The following is a 14,224-nucleotide window of genomic DNA, read 5'->3' as shown; positions in this document are numbered from 1 at the left end:
TGCCCCCACTGCTACGAACATAGGCCCCGCGCGCGGTTCCTCAGACCAAAGTCACAGGCCACTTCTTCCCAAAGCCTGCTGGGTCCCGTCTCCCATTTCAGTGGGGCTCATCGCTGTGTTCCCGGAGCCGACCGCCTGACGCCTGGCAGCTGCTGGTCTCCAGGACGGCCCCCCCACATCTCATAGTGCACCCCTCCTCCACAGGAAATCTGAACCCGGCTTCTCCTGAGGTCTTCACCATAACTGATTTTAGGGCCATCAGCCAAAGAGACTCCACAAAAGAGCTCAGCGACCTCCTGTTTTCCTGTTGCTCTGTGACTTGGCCACTGGCCGGGAAGAAATGAGCACTCCAGGTGCTGGACGGCCCCTGACTAGTTTTCACAAACATTTATCCAGCATAGTAGTTTGTAGAAGTGTGTTTTCAAATGCAAACTGTGATTTAAAAAAAAAAAGAAAAAAGACGGATCCTTTAACAAGCCTCTGGCCACAGCTGGGCTTCACAGAGTGTCTGATTTTCTAGGAGAAGTCACCAATTGGGCGCCATGGTCGCAGCTGGCAGGGGAGGAAGGAGGGGGAAGCAGCTCCCCTCTCAGGTGCTGTCCTTGAAGGGTTGACCTGCCCAGGACAGTGAAGGGAAGCTGCTCTATGTGAACTTCTGCAGCCTGGGAACTTGTGGGCCCCTCCTTACATGCTGGGTTCTGAAGCTGCCTGATCTCGGGGTCAGGGGATTGACTGATGACAGCAAAAGCTGTGCCCCCTGAACCCAGCTGGCCTCCGGCGCCCTGCCTCGTCTGTCCCTACAACCATCTCAGTGTCCATCCTGGACCTGCCCTGGCCCACCACCCGGCACCTACCTGCACACCCCTGCCCCGTGCCTGGCTCTGCCTTTTCCGGCAGTGGACCTTCAAGCTGTCCTTTGGTGAACTGCCCGGGGCCAAGGCCACAGGTGGACACTGAATGGCTCCTCCCAGCCGGTGGCCCAGCGGCGGGGAGAGCCCTGATCCTACGCTGGGGCTGGCTTGAGTCTGGAGCTGAGCTGGTTCACCCAGGGCTATGGCCGGGCGGCGGGGCCTCTCTGAACCTCAGGTTCCTGTGTGGAGAGGGTGGCGGCTGGAACCGATGACCTCCACGCTCCCTGGCTGCTGAGCACTTGCTGTGCCTGGAGGGGACGTCGCGTCCTTATCAAGGGTCTGACCCAGGGCTGGTGGAACTGCTGGGCCTCTGGGAGCCACGCTGAGGGTGACAGGCCAGGGGACAAGCTTGGGGAGAGATGCCCACCTAGGGGACAGGGATGCAGTGTGGCCTTCATGGCTAAGGATGTGACGAGCACACGGAAGGCCCCACAAACACTTGTCACCACAGCCCCTTGCTCCTGTCCATCTGCCCCCCACGGCTCCCACTGAGGGACCCCGGCCTTGTGCAGGGCCCTCAGGGACGGAGCCTGTCTCCGGCCTCCACTGAGGCCAGCCTCAGAGAGAGGCTGCCGTCTGCTCCACTGCGGACACAGGTGGCTGGGGCTGGGGGATGGCAAGGAGCACCTCCTGGCTGGCCCCTGAGAGCCGGGAACTGGAGGGGAGTCCACCCGGGACCGTGTTCCCCAGGAGCCCCCAGCAGCAGCCTGTGGCCCGCTTCCCGGGTGCCATTCCCCAGCTCCAGCCGCAGCCAGGAGCTGAGCAGTTAATTACAGACATAATCCCTCTCCCTCCGAGCTCGAGCTCGGGGCTGCCACAAGATAAGATTCACGCCTCTCAGTCCCTTTCTTCTCTCATCACCATAGATTCATATTTCAGTCTCCTGCTTTGGAAACAAAGAGGGACCTTGCGCGGGGCGCCGCTGCCCGCCAGAGATAAATCAGCGCACAGAGGCCGTCCGCAGACTCCGTCCCCCAGACTCCGTCCCCCTTCCTCTCAGGTTTGGGATGATAGACAGAGTCAAGGGCAGTGGAAATATATCCCCTGTCCACCGTCCGCTGCGGCCAGCTCAAACAGAGCAGCCCGGCCCGCCCCAGCCTGGCCTGATGGAGAGACCTTCGTCCCCAGCCACTCGCTCTCGGGTCACCGCGGCTTCCACAGGCTCCCGGGGAGGCTGGGCAGCAGCCACAGCTTTGGATCTGGCAGGCCGCGCGGCCACCCGAGCCAGGGCCCCGGGCCAGTTTCAGAAGAGTGGACAGAGGTGGCCAGCAGATCAGACCCCAGCCCCAGGAGGCAGGTTCCAGGCCCAGTGGAGGGGAAAGCAGGTGGGGGGAGGGTCAACCGTGGCACAGGAGGGACCAGAGAGCTTGGAAATGCGTCACCTGGCCCAAGGAAGAGAGCAAGTCTGTGGCCAAACAGGGAATGACAGGGTCCTGATGGTAACAGGGGACGTGACACTTGCTGTAAGGTGCCAGACACGGTGTCACCCATCTCCTAGCTCATCTGCGTAACAGCAGCAGGCACCCCTCAAAGAGGTGGCCACAGAGGGTCAGACGCCACCTGCCACAGGGGCACCTCAGTGGCCAGCCCATGGTCCCCGGTCCCCCCTGCCACGCAATGCCACCTCCCCAGGCGCTCCTCTCTGGCGTCCTGAATTTTCTTGGAGGCTGTTTTGCAACTTTTAATTGGGGGAAGGGAAATCTAATATTTGAAGAATAATGAAGAAAGGGGAGAGAAGAAGCTGGACCCAGGGCCAAGCTGGCCTTGTGACAACATGTCACCACGAGATGGACGGCACGGCCTCTGATAGGCTCTGAGACTCAATCATCCCTTTAGGTCTGCAGCAGATGCATGGTCATCTAAATCAGCCGGCCGCCCTGAACACACCCTAACTCGCAAATAGAATGTAAAGCACATCGTGTTTGAAACTCTAGCTGAGCCTGCCCTCGACAAAGACTGGGGAAGTTTACAAAAGCCTCTTCAAGGTCTGGGCCCCTCTCACGGTGGCCAAGGGGTGCCCTCTGAGTCTGAGGTCCCACCATCTCTCCCATTCTGGGGCTTTTTATTGTTTTGTTTTGTTACCGAGGATTGGTACTTAACCACTGGGCCACATCCTCAGCCCTTTTTCATATTTGATTCAGAGACAGGGTCTCCCTGAGCTGCTTAGGGCCTCACTAAGTTGCTGAGGCTGGCCTCAGCAGTCCTCCTGCCTCAGCCTCCCAAGCTGCACCTGGCTCCATTCTGGGGCTTTTAAAGTATGTTCCTCTCTCCCTCCTGGCCCTGTCTCTCATCCCATCAGAGGGGGATGGCTCCTCCTGACTCTCTGGATCATTCCATGTATCCACCCACCAAAAGATTTTCTGAGTGTGAAGCCTCAGGTGAAGGCCAACGCGTTAGACCTTTCTGACAGCCGCCAGGGGAAGGACACGCCCAGCTGGCCACCTTCTCCTGGTGGATGGGCCTCCCTACGGCGGCACGTGGCCCAGTCTGGTCCAGAGGGAAAGCACTGCCCTGCCTGGGGCCTGGGGACCACTCCTGCCGTCGCCGTCGCCCCTCGCACCCTCCCAGGGCTGGTTTCTCACTCTCCCGTGTTCACTGCAACGTGCTCTCAGCGACCCCCACCACGCAGAGGTTCCCCGTCCCCCAGCCCCACCCTCCTCCCAGACCTGGGGCCCGCAGCCTGGTTCCTTGGAGGTCGAGGTTCCCTTGATCAGGGTTTTTGCCTTTTTACTCAGATGGGGTTAAATCGCGGTCTCGCTGTGGCCTGCTACTCAGAATCAACAGAATACCACAGACGTGACTGCAGGTCACGCAGACAGGCCTGATGCTCCTTTGAATACGGTCCCAGGCTCCGTGTTATGCCATCGGGATTCAGGACCTTCCAAACCATCCCGTCCCCTCGCCTCCGGCCCTCCCAGACACCCTGGCAGGCCTGGCCCCTCCTGTCCACGGCTGTCATCGCTTCCTGACATTATAAACTGCCATCTTTGGCAAGGCCCTTCCCAGGCCAGCCTGGCCCTGTGGGGGGAGAGGGGGACTCCTCACCCACACGTGCTCTCGGGAGAGGTCCCTGCTGGGGTGATCCTGGACATTCAGGCAAGACCCAGAGAGACTGTAGAAGTGGGCTTCGCTGCCATGAAAAGCCATGGAGCCCAGCTAACCCTGAAGCCATCGTCACAGGCAAACCAGGGCCTCACGTAATTCTGGGCTTAAACCCAGTGTCTTCCAGAGAGACCTAAAAACAATCCTGAGAAACAAAAAGCCGCTGTTCACCAGAGGAACTTTTTACAACACTGCGGCTGTGTTTTATTAGAGGAAGAGGCCCGAAGAGGAGGCCAGCCACAGTCTCCGGTGCTCATTTAGGCTGATGCTAAAACACTCTGGTCTGAAACGTCCTCAAGGCTGGAAGTAGATTCTTCGAGGCAATCTGCGGTTCTGGAGTTCTTCTATAAAAGGCGCGTGCGAACAGTTTTAGAAATCAAAATGAAACCTCACGAAACTTAGGAAGAGCCCGTTTCCTTTAGAACTTGCTTTTCCGTTTCTGGAACTCTCTCCTGAAGAATCAGTCGGCTATGGCAACAGAGATGCCACGTAAGGATCTTCAAAAATAGAAAACAAGCTAGATGCTCTGCCACCAGGAGGGGTGAGCCTGTGCAGCTATTAAAATAGGTGTCCCCGGAGCGCTGCCTATCGAGAGTGCGTGCTTATGTGACGCTGAAGTAATCACGAGATGGAAAGCTGTGCGGTAAGACGACGCGAAGATACCGTGGAAGACACTAGGGGAAACATGCCGGCTGTCAGCAGTGGTGGTCTCTGGGTGGGAGAAACATGTGGTCCTGTGTAGGGTTGTTTTTTTTTTTTTTCTCTCTTTCTTTTTTTAATATTTTTTAATATTTATTTTTCAGTTTTTGGTGGACACAACATCTTTATTTTATTTGTATGTGGTGCTGAGGATCGAACCCAGCGCCCCGCACATGCCAGGCGAGCGCACTACCGCTTGAGCCCTGTTTTTTTTCCTCTTTCACTTTTCTGTATTTAAGAGTTTTCTAGATGATTCTGCGTTACTTTTATAGGGATGAATCAAAACACACACAAAAGAAAGCACTGCTTCTAGGGACCGTCTGGGATCGAGGGTGGAACGCAGGGAGGGCTGCATGGACACGGCAGGGGACACGGCAGGGGTTTCTGGGCAGGGAGGCGGGCGGAGGAAGCCTGGGTGTCTCTCGGGGTGCGGGCCAGGCAATGGGAGCCCTTCTTCGGGTCCGTGAGAGCTGGCAGGATCCAGCAGAGAACGCCGTCCCGTCACTGGGAGCCTAGTGTGTAGTGAGTGGCAGGCGAGGGGCGGCCCTGGCTGCCCGTTCACTCCAGGCAGGATGGTGCTCTGTCCCTGGTCACTGTGACCACAGCACGCTGCTGCCTCAGTCTCCCCTCTGAGTTCTCGGAAGACCAGCCAGAGGATAAGAGTGAGGTGAGGCCCACAGACATGCAGCAGAGCACATGGAGGCCGCTCCAGGAGCGTTGGCCTCCTTGGCCTGTTAGGGTCTGTAAACAAGTCAGGATGGCGCCTGGCATTTTGCCAGAGGGAGTGGTTTGTGAAGTGACGCCATCCAGCCATTAAGTGTGGAGACTCCTTATTGGTTGACTGCTGTATCTAGTTTATGTTAATTAGATAGGCTGTGTGGAATGTATATATACCCCTCCTGTCCTACAATAAAGGGCTCCCACTCCTGCTGTATCAATCTACACAAGTTGCTCATCACCCCCGGTTATTTTGCTGCAGCCGGACTGCGGCATCGGCCCAGGGGCTGCCTCCTCACTGGCTCTGCGCCGGGCACAGGTGCAGCCCAGCAGTCAGAGGCCAGGGCCTGCCGTTCCTGCCCTCTGTCCTGAAAGGTCTTGACTGGCGGGTGCTCTTGGCAGGAGCAGCAAACAGTTATTAATCCAGTCACTCAATAAACACTTGTAGGGGCAGGGGGACGCAGAGGCTCCAAGTCCTGGCACTCATGGTGCTTAAACTCCAGGGCAGGGACCAGGCCACGAACAGATAAAAATACAAACTAATGTCCTTCACAGTCACTGCTGTGGAAAAAATAATGGACTGAGGGAAGAGAGAGACCGAAGGCTCTTTTCTAGACCAAGTATTAAGAAGATTCCTCCCTAAGGAGGTGGAATTTGATCAGAGAACTAAAGAAAGGGATGGACATGAATATCTGGAGTCATGTTCTGTGTTGGAAGAACAGGTGCAAAGGCCCTGGGGCAGGAGCACAGCAAGGAAACCAGTCTGGCTGCAGCACAGGGAGCAAAGCGTCAGTTGGTGAACACTGAAGCCAGAGATGTAGCCAGGAGCAGGCCATGCCGGGCCTCTTGGTGCATAGCAAGGACTTCGTATTTTATCCTAAGAGTGATGAGAGGCCACTGCATGGCTGTCAGCTGGGGAGTAAAGTGATTTTGTTTTTACAACAAAATTAGCTACCATTGGGCAGGAAAGAATTTGGGCGAGGAAGCCACTGCAGAACTCCACCAACGACCACCCTGAGGACGGTGAGGGACAGGAGGGGAGTGGGCACGTGTGAAGACGGCTCATAGGGCTGGGGGATGGGCTGAGTGTGAGGCAGATGAAAATTTTTTCAAAAGCCTCAAGGAACATTGCAAGGTCCTCAGCCTGAGAAACAGAGATGGTGGCACTACTTGGCCATCGGGGGAGCCCTGGGGGAGCACTGGTGCTCTGCCCTGTTTGTTTGAAGGGGCAGAGCAGATGCCTGGGTGCCCAGCCCACACCCTGCAGCCTCAGCACAGCAGTGCCCAGCTGCCAGCATCCCTGCCCGAGCGCGTTCTCCCCTGTGACGGGGACGCTCTGCCCTGTGCCCAGCCCAGCTGTGGGAGCCTCTGGCAGACACTGGCACCCAGAAGCTGGTGTCTGTGCACCCCAACCCTGGAGGGTGGGAGCAGGGAGGCGCTGGGTAACTCTGCCCGTGAGCCCTGCGTCACCACCTACTCAGCCCTTCCCAGCCTAGTGTCCCCAACTCCCCACCAACGGTTTCCTGAGCCACCCCCCAAACTACTGCACCAGAATCCTGGCTCTGGATCGGGTCTGGGACCATCTAAAGTAAGATGGGGACACCAGAACCCCTCGATCCCTTAGGCCCTGCTCTTCCCGTCTGTGGCTGGCCCCCTCTTTGGCCACGTGTTCTCCCTGCCTCCCGCAGAGCAGCAGGAGCAGGGCCCAGACCACTCAGCCTGCCCTGGTTGACCCGGAGGAACCAGATGGAGTCCCATTCATCAACGAGATGGCCACTCGGGGCCGTTTTACCCGCGGCCTGCTAATAATCAATTGCCTCTTCTTTCCCGCCAGTCAGGGGCCGCCCGTCCTGCTGCCTCGTCTTCAAAACCAACAGAGAACTGGAGGGACGGGATCTGGGAGGCTCTGGGGACCTGTGAAGGGCCTGGTCTGTCCCCGCCTTCTCCAGGCAGTTGAGCAAATGCCCTGAGACAGAAAGGCCACACACTCTTAGCAGCCACGTCGACTCCACTTAGGAAGCGCCGAGTCTACGAGAAACTAAGCCTGTCGTCAGAAGGGGGGGGCAGGGAGACCTGACCGCCAGGAGCCCGGCTCAGGAGCAACGTGTTTGCACAGTGACATTCATATGTCACAGACGATTCTGAGTCGCCACTTTTCGTCTTCCTTCTGTTGATGTGGACTCACTGCGAGGAAAGTCGTTAGGAAAAAGGAAAAAAAAAAAAAAAAAAGAAAGAAAGCAAAGCTGTAGAGAGACCCTTTGGTTTAAGCAAAGAATGCTTGGTACGGAAGGTGGCCCTGTCCCTGCCCTGGCTGCTGAAGCAGGGTCCCCTCTCTGCAGACAGAAAGAGCTCAGGTGCCCAGTGACGTCACAGCAGGCATGCTGGGAGCTGCCCCTGGCCTCGGTCTGCAGAGGGGCCCGGCCTAGACGCAGGCCCTGGTGGGCGTCTACCAGCTGTGACCCGGCGTGTTGTGGAGCCTCTCGGAGCTTGGTTTTCTCAGGAGCAGGGTGGGGACGACCCCCCGCTCACGGGGCAGCTGGGTGAGCAGCAGCTGGGCCCCAGCTGACCGGGCCTTCCATCAACCCGCCCCCCGCTCCTCCAGGGGCTGCAGCTGAAGGCCACCCGGCAAATCCCCCGGACCCCTCAAAGGCCTCAGCAAAACCAGCTCAGTGGTCCTCAGGGCTAAGGGATTGCCGCTGGGAATGCAGGGGGACACCGTGGGGCAGGCTCTGGCCAGCCCTCTGCGCCTCCTCCAGAGGCCCCTGCGATACATCTGCCTCCCCGCCTCTGTATCAGCACCCGGCACAGCCTGGCGCTCCGTGGGGGACAGGCCGGGGCCAACCCCGCGCCTGCCCTTTTTCCTTTGAGTAACCTACTTCCTTGAGCCCCGTATCCATATCTGCAAAGCAGCTAATTCCCGCTCTAAGGGGTTGTGAACCTGAGCTGATGCAAGAGACCTCTCCAGAGCGGCCCGTGCCCGGCCCCCTGCAGACACTCAGAACCACCACTGTTACTGTCTGCAGAATGAACTCACAGATAAAAAGAACTCCATCTGATTGACACGCACACATGACAACCGAGGCATGCCTCACCGTGCCGTGTGTCAAGATGTGGCCCAGCCATTTCCTAGAGTGGCAAACACTCCGTCCAGCCCTGACTCTGTGCGAGCATTGTTCTTGACGGGTCCTGATCTGTGCTTGGGATGTGCAGGTGAACAGATCACCCGACCCACCTGCCACCTCCCAGCAGGCACAGAACAAGGAGAGTGTGGTCACAAATGACACCAAGGGAGTCTCACAGCATCTGCCCCCAAATATATATATATCATATATGTGTACCATGTGTAAAGTATGTATTTTATATACACGCATACGACATCTATATATATATGTACACCATGTATAAAGTATGTATTATATATACACGCATACGACATCTATATATATATGTACACCATGTGTAAAGTATGTATTATATATACACGCATACGACATCTATATATATATGTATACCATGTATAAAGTATGTATTATATATACACGCATATGACATCTATATATATACACACACATACACACACACACACACACACACATACACACATATATATACACACATACACACATGTATATATTTTTCTCCACTTTCCCCTGGAAAGAACCAAGTGACCAGGTTAGCATCGTCGGTGATAGGCCACCTTGACACTATGGACACGGCCACAGCAGGGGTCTGCATGGGGAAGGACCTGCTCAGTGGCATTCTTGCAGAAGCTTAGAAAGCCCAGTCTCATCACGAGACAGTAATGGAGAAACCGGAACTGAGGGACAGGCTGCAGATAAGTGACCGGCACGCCCAAGGGTCAGGATGGTGGACGACACGGGGATAATGAGGAAGTGTCACAGCCGTGGGAGACGGGAAGCCAAGTGCAGCGTGGGGCCCTGACGTGGAGCTGGATGAAGTTCACAGTTCAGATGTCAGGGAGCCTCGAGGGGGACACAGATGGACAAGGTCCAGGCAGAGGGTTCCCGGAAGACAGAAGGCGCACCCAGGAGGCGAGTGGTAACGAGGGGAAGAGGCTTCACGGGAGGACTCAAACCTGAGCTGCGCCTTTCTTCTTCTTGCATTTTTAAAGCCCAGGACCCACGGTCTCCCTCTCCCCACCCCTGTCCTCTGAGCTCTAACCCAGGGGGAGGGAATGAGCTGACGGCTTGGCGGAGCCTGATTTGGACCTGACATTTTCATCCACTATTAATATAAATATTAGATGGCATAAAGTCAGATGGCTTTCAGACAAAATATGTCATTTAAGTGGATCTGCCAAACTGGGAGGCAGCCCTGGGCTCAGCATTTTCTAAAACATAGTCCTCTTGTTCCTTGGGGAGGAGGGGACCTTGGGGTCCCAGATCTCTACCAGCGAAAGCCTTCTCCAAGGGTCGGACACAAAGCCAGTGCTGAGAGACGCTCCCTCGCACTGGAACGTGTGTGCGTGCACGCGCTTGTACAAGATTTCCGATTTCTAGAACTCACCTGAGAGTTGTTCCACGTCATTCCCGGTTTCCTTCACTGTCCCTTGACCCTCCATGCCAAGGGCTCCCCTTCCTCTCTCCACTGTGTCCATGTCCACGTCCTGTGCGTCAGGGTCCACCCTACCCGGCTTCTCCTCCTGACTTTCCCAGCCTTCTGTTTCGGGGCGTCTGAGGTGAGGTGGTAACAGCTTTGGGGCCGGTGGGATCCACTCCTTCATGGACTCACGCGTCCATTGGAGACGATTCCCGAGGAACACTGAGGCCCAAGACAAGCTCTCCTTTATGGAGCTGATATATTAGGGCTCGGGGAGAAGGTAGTCGGTGAGCAAGGGAAGAAGACGCAGAGAACAGTGACGTTGAGGAGCACTGTGATGGAACTGAGTCAGACGATGTCACTGGACTAAGAGGCTACTGTAGTTCGGGGGTCAGGATATTTAAGTTCAGACCTAAACAAGAGAGGTCAGCCCTGTGAATACGGGGGACAGGAGGAGAGGGTTTCAGGCAAATGGAACTTGAGCTAATGCAAGATGAAACTTGTCACCCCTTGAAAATGGTGTGTCTAGGTCCCTTGAGTGGCCCAGCTTGAGCCCCGATCCTCAGGGCCTGGAAGGGCCCAGGGATTAGCGCAGGAACATACGGCATAGTCCTAAACACAGAAGAAACAGATCCTAAACTTATGTTTCAACAGATATTTTGGCTGCTGCTCTGTGGTGAGGGGACTGGGACGGTGGAAACAGATCCCAGGCTTAGAAGCAGGGAAGCCATCCCCGGAGGGTGTTGCAGTGAACCCAGTCAAGATGGCGGCTCCCGGGCTGGGTGGTAAGGATAAGAGCAATGAATTTATTTGCTTTGGAAGAAAAGCTGATGAAAAACAGAAAGAATCAAGATTGCTCCTGGGTCTTTGCCAATGATGGGTGACGGTTCCAGTCATTGAAATAAGGACCCCAAGACAGGAAGAGATCGGGCAGGAAATGAAGAGTCCCATTTAGACATGTTAAGTTTGGAAGGTTTATTAGTGAATTGACTGAAGCCCTCAGCTCATCTTTTATATGTCTCACCAGACGAGGGAGTTTGAAGCCCCAGACTTTCCTTTCCTTTTCAATTCCTTGTTAAGCAGGAATAAAGAGAAGGATAACTGAATAAAACGGCCTTTGTAAAACCCTCTTATTTGCAGAGGTTTGGTGGCAGAACCACATCCTCCCAGGCAGGCAGAAGTAGCCAATCAATCACCATGTCATACCATGCAATTGTTCAGGGAGCAAACTAATTAAAAATTTAATCCTATGATTTTTATCTTAATCTTTTTTCCCATTAGTTTTGATCAATGCCCACAAATACAATTTAGCAGAACTTTTCATGTAGATAGATGACGGAGTGGGGTACCTAATGAGTCTGTTTGTTATGAACCCATTGATAACTGAAATTTATATGCTAATTACTGAAAACCACTGATGAATTTTTAAAGCATTTTATTAAACAAGAAAGCTATGCTCCCGTTATCAAATGAAATCCCTTGCCACCTTCTGCTCACCGATTGTTCAAGCCTGTTACTCTCGACTTTCAGTGGTTTAGTTGCTGTGTAGTAAACTTGGGAAAAGTCTTCCAGTTCTACCGGGCACTGTAACTTGGGCAATAGTGAGACTTGTACAGATTCCATAAATTTCTCAGCTACCTGGGGACTCTGATGCACTCTGTCCCCCTGTCCCCTACTCCCCCAAAAAAATTCAGGTTAGAAACAATATATGACAACTAAGCAGAGCAGGATGTGGCCACCTCTGAGGGAGAGCGAGCTTTGCAGCCTGGTCCAATGCCACGGTGAAGGAGGTTGTGGTCTTGCTCCTTAGGTCTGCCATCAGGAGGTACTCGTTTAGTGACCATCTCTCCTAAGGACTGTGGCAAATCTCTCTTACTTTCAGGTCCCACAGCACCTATTTGAATGCCAACATCGGTGGTAAGCTCCTTCAAGGGAGAGTCCATTTAAAAAATGAAGGTCAGTGGCTCTGGTCGCCTGTGACCTTCTCAGCCCCTTTCATAGGGCTATTTACCTTGGCTCTTCACTGCCATCTCAATAAAAGGAGGCGAAGAATGAGGAATGGGGCCTGCCACCCATGAAAACTACCCAATTAAGGCTCTTCATCCTAGACGTGGCCTCAGAAGCCAGAAGGTTTACCAGAAGCACAGTGCTCAGTGGATGGTAAAAACAGTTTAATGGTTAAAACTAAAGGGACCGGTATGTGGTTAGGTACCAGGAATCCCAGAGACTGGGGAGGCCGAGGCAGGAGGATTGCAAGTTGGAGGTCAGCGAGATTTCGTCTCAAAATGAAATGAAAGGAAGAGGACTGTGGATGTCGCCCAGGGTCACAGCGCTCGCCGAAGTCTCCAATATGGCCAATAAAACCCGAAAGGGGAAGCAAAGAGTTTCCGTGCACGCTCCTCGCGCCCGCGAAGCCCGGGATACTGCGCACTGTCTGCCCACGCGCGCCCCGTCGGCCACCATCAAGCCCCACAACCGCGCAGGGTGGCTTTTCATCTCCGCCACCCCGGCTCCATCCCTCCTGTCCTCGTCGGTCCCCCTTAGATGCCCTCCATGCGGGACAAGCCGCGGGCCGCAGAGCCTCGGGCCCTCGAGACCCGGCAAGAAGAGAGGAGACCAGCGGGCGAAGCCAGCACAGACCGCCTCAGGTTCCCAGCCTCTGAGGGACCCCAGGGCAACTGGAGAGGAAGTGACGTATCCCTGCACAGGAAACGGAAGTCGGGCGCGGGTTCGGGCCGCCGCCATGCTGTGTGTGGCAGGAGGGCTTTCTGAACCCCCGGGCTCTGACCTTCCGCTGCTCTCCTCTTTCCTTAGCGCCATGCTTCCTCCTCCCGCTCGTGAACCCAGCAGGTACTGTGGCCTCGCTGCCAGAGCCCAGAGAACACGGTGCGCCGCCCTTCAGGTTTCGCGGAGGCCGAGGGACTCACCGCAGGAGGGGGCGGAAGGACTCGGCTGGAGGCCCGGGGACGGCGGGCACGTGGGCTCAGCCGTGGAGGCCTCCAGGGAGGCTTGTTGGCCGCGGTCCTTTGAGCTAGGGCCACCCTGGAGAGCAGGGGAGGAGGGAGAGTTGCAGGTGTATGGTGACACGGCAGCTGCGGAGCGGGGGTGACCCCCCAGGCGTCTGCACCTGTAGCCGAGAGGACGCTGGGGTGACACGCCAAAGGGAAAGCAGGAGGCGGCCGAGGAAGCAGTTGGTTTTAGGAAGGTTACGCCCGTGGAACTTTCTAGTGGAGAAGTTCAGCAGGCCAGCCCGGGTGCCTGTTCGGACCAGGAGGTCCGGACTGAAAGGAAAGTGACCACAGCACTTGGAGGGACCCAGAGATCTTTATTGCAGTAGTGAGAAAGAGGAGAAGAGAGAGAGAGAGAGAGCAAAAGCGAGAGAAGAAAAGGCGAGAGAGCAAGAGGGGGCCCCGGCAGGAGAGAGTTTTTATAGCCAAAAATGTAACAGGGTCTCTGGGTCTGCAAGCTGCCTTGTTGGCGTGCAGTGATTGGATCACACAGTAGTTGCTAAGGGTGTCATCTTCTGCCTTCAGGTAGATGGGACAGGGGTCAGATGTGGGTTTCCATTGCACCAGACAGGTGGGGGTCGAGTGTTCAGCTTTGATTGGGGTTGAGCGTTCAGACTTGACACAAACAGGTGATAAAGGACCAGACAGAGGGGGGTTTGAGTGCGTGGGTTATCCTGCAGCTGACATTCCTTCAGCCTGCCCTGCACCTAACACGGACCTCCTAGTGGAGAGACCTGAGCTGGAGGCCCAGACCTCCTGGTGGGGAGACCTGAGCCGGAGGCCCTTGCCCTCCTTGGGGCTCCTGGATGGAGCAGCTGTGGGAACAGGCAGGACCGCCCAGGAGCTTGTCTGCTTCTAAGGAAGAGGAGGAGCCAGCAGCCTCCTGAGAAAAAACCAGAGAAAGTGACAGGCTGGGCGGGCTTCAGGGAGGGGCAGGCACCTGGGTCATTTTGTCTAGAAGTCACTCTAGAGACTGAGAAATATCATGACTGGACAGACGTTGCCGGTAGCCAGAGCTGAGTGGAATGGGGAGAAGGCTGGCTTGAAATGAGGTGAGGAAATGGAGAGATGAACCCAAAAATCCTTCCAAGAAGTTGCCGGTGAAGAAATGAGATAGTGGGAGGAAGCGTGGAGACTTTATTTATGTATTTTTAGTTACAGTCGTGTGCTGTTCAGTGACAATGCGTTGTGTCCTTAGGCAATTTCATCATTATGCAAACACCATAA

The sequence above is a fragment of the Callospermophilus lateralis genome, chromosome 2, assembly GCF_048772815.1.
Source record: "Callospermophilus lateralis isolate mCalLat2 chromosome 2, mCalLat2.hap1, whole genome shotgun sequence".
NCBI lineage: Eukaryota > Metazoa > Chordata > Mammalia > Rodentia > Sciuridae > Callospermophilus > Callospermophilus lateralis.
The sequence above is the reverse complement of the archived record's forward strand: the minus strand, read 5'-3'. Positions refer to the sequence as shown.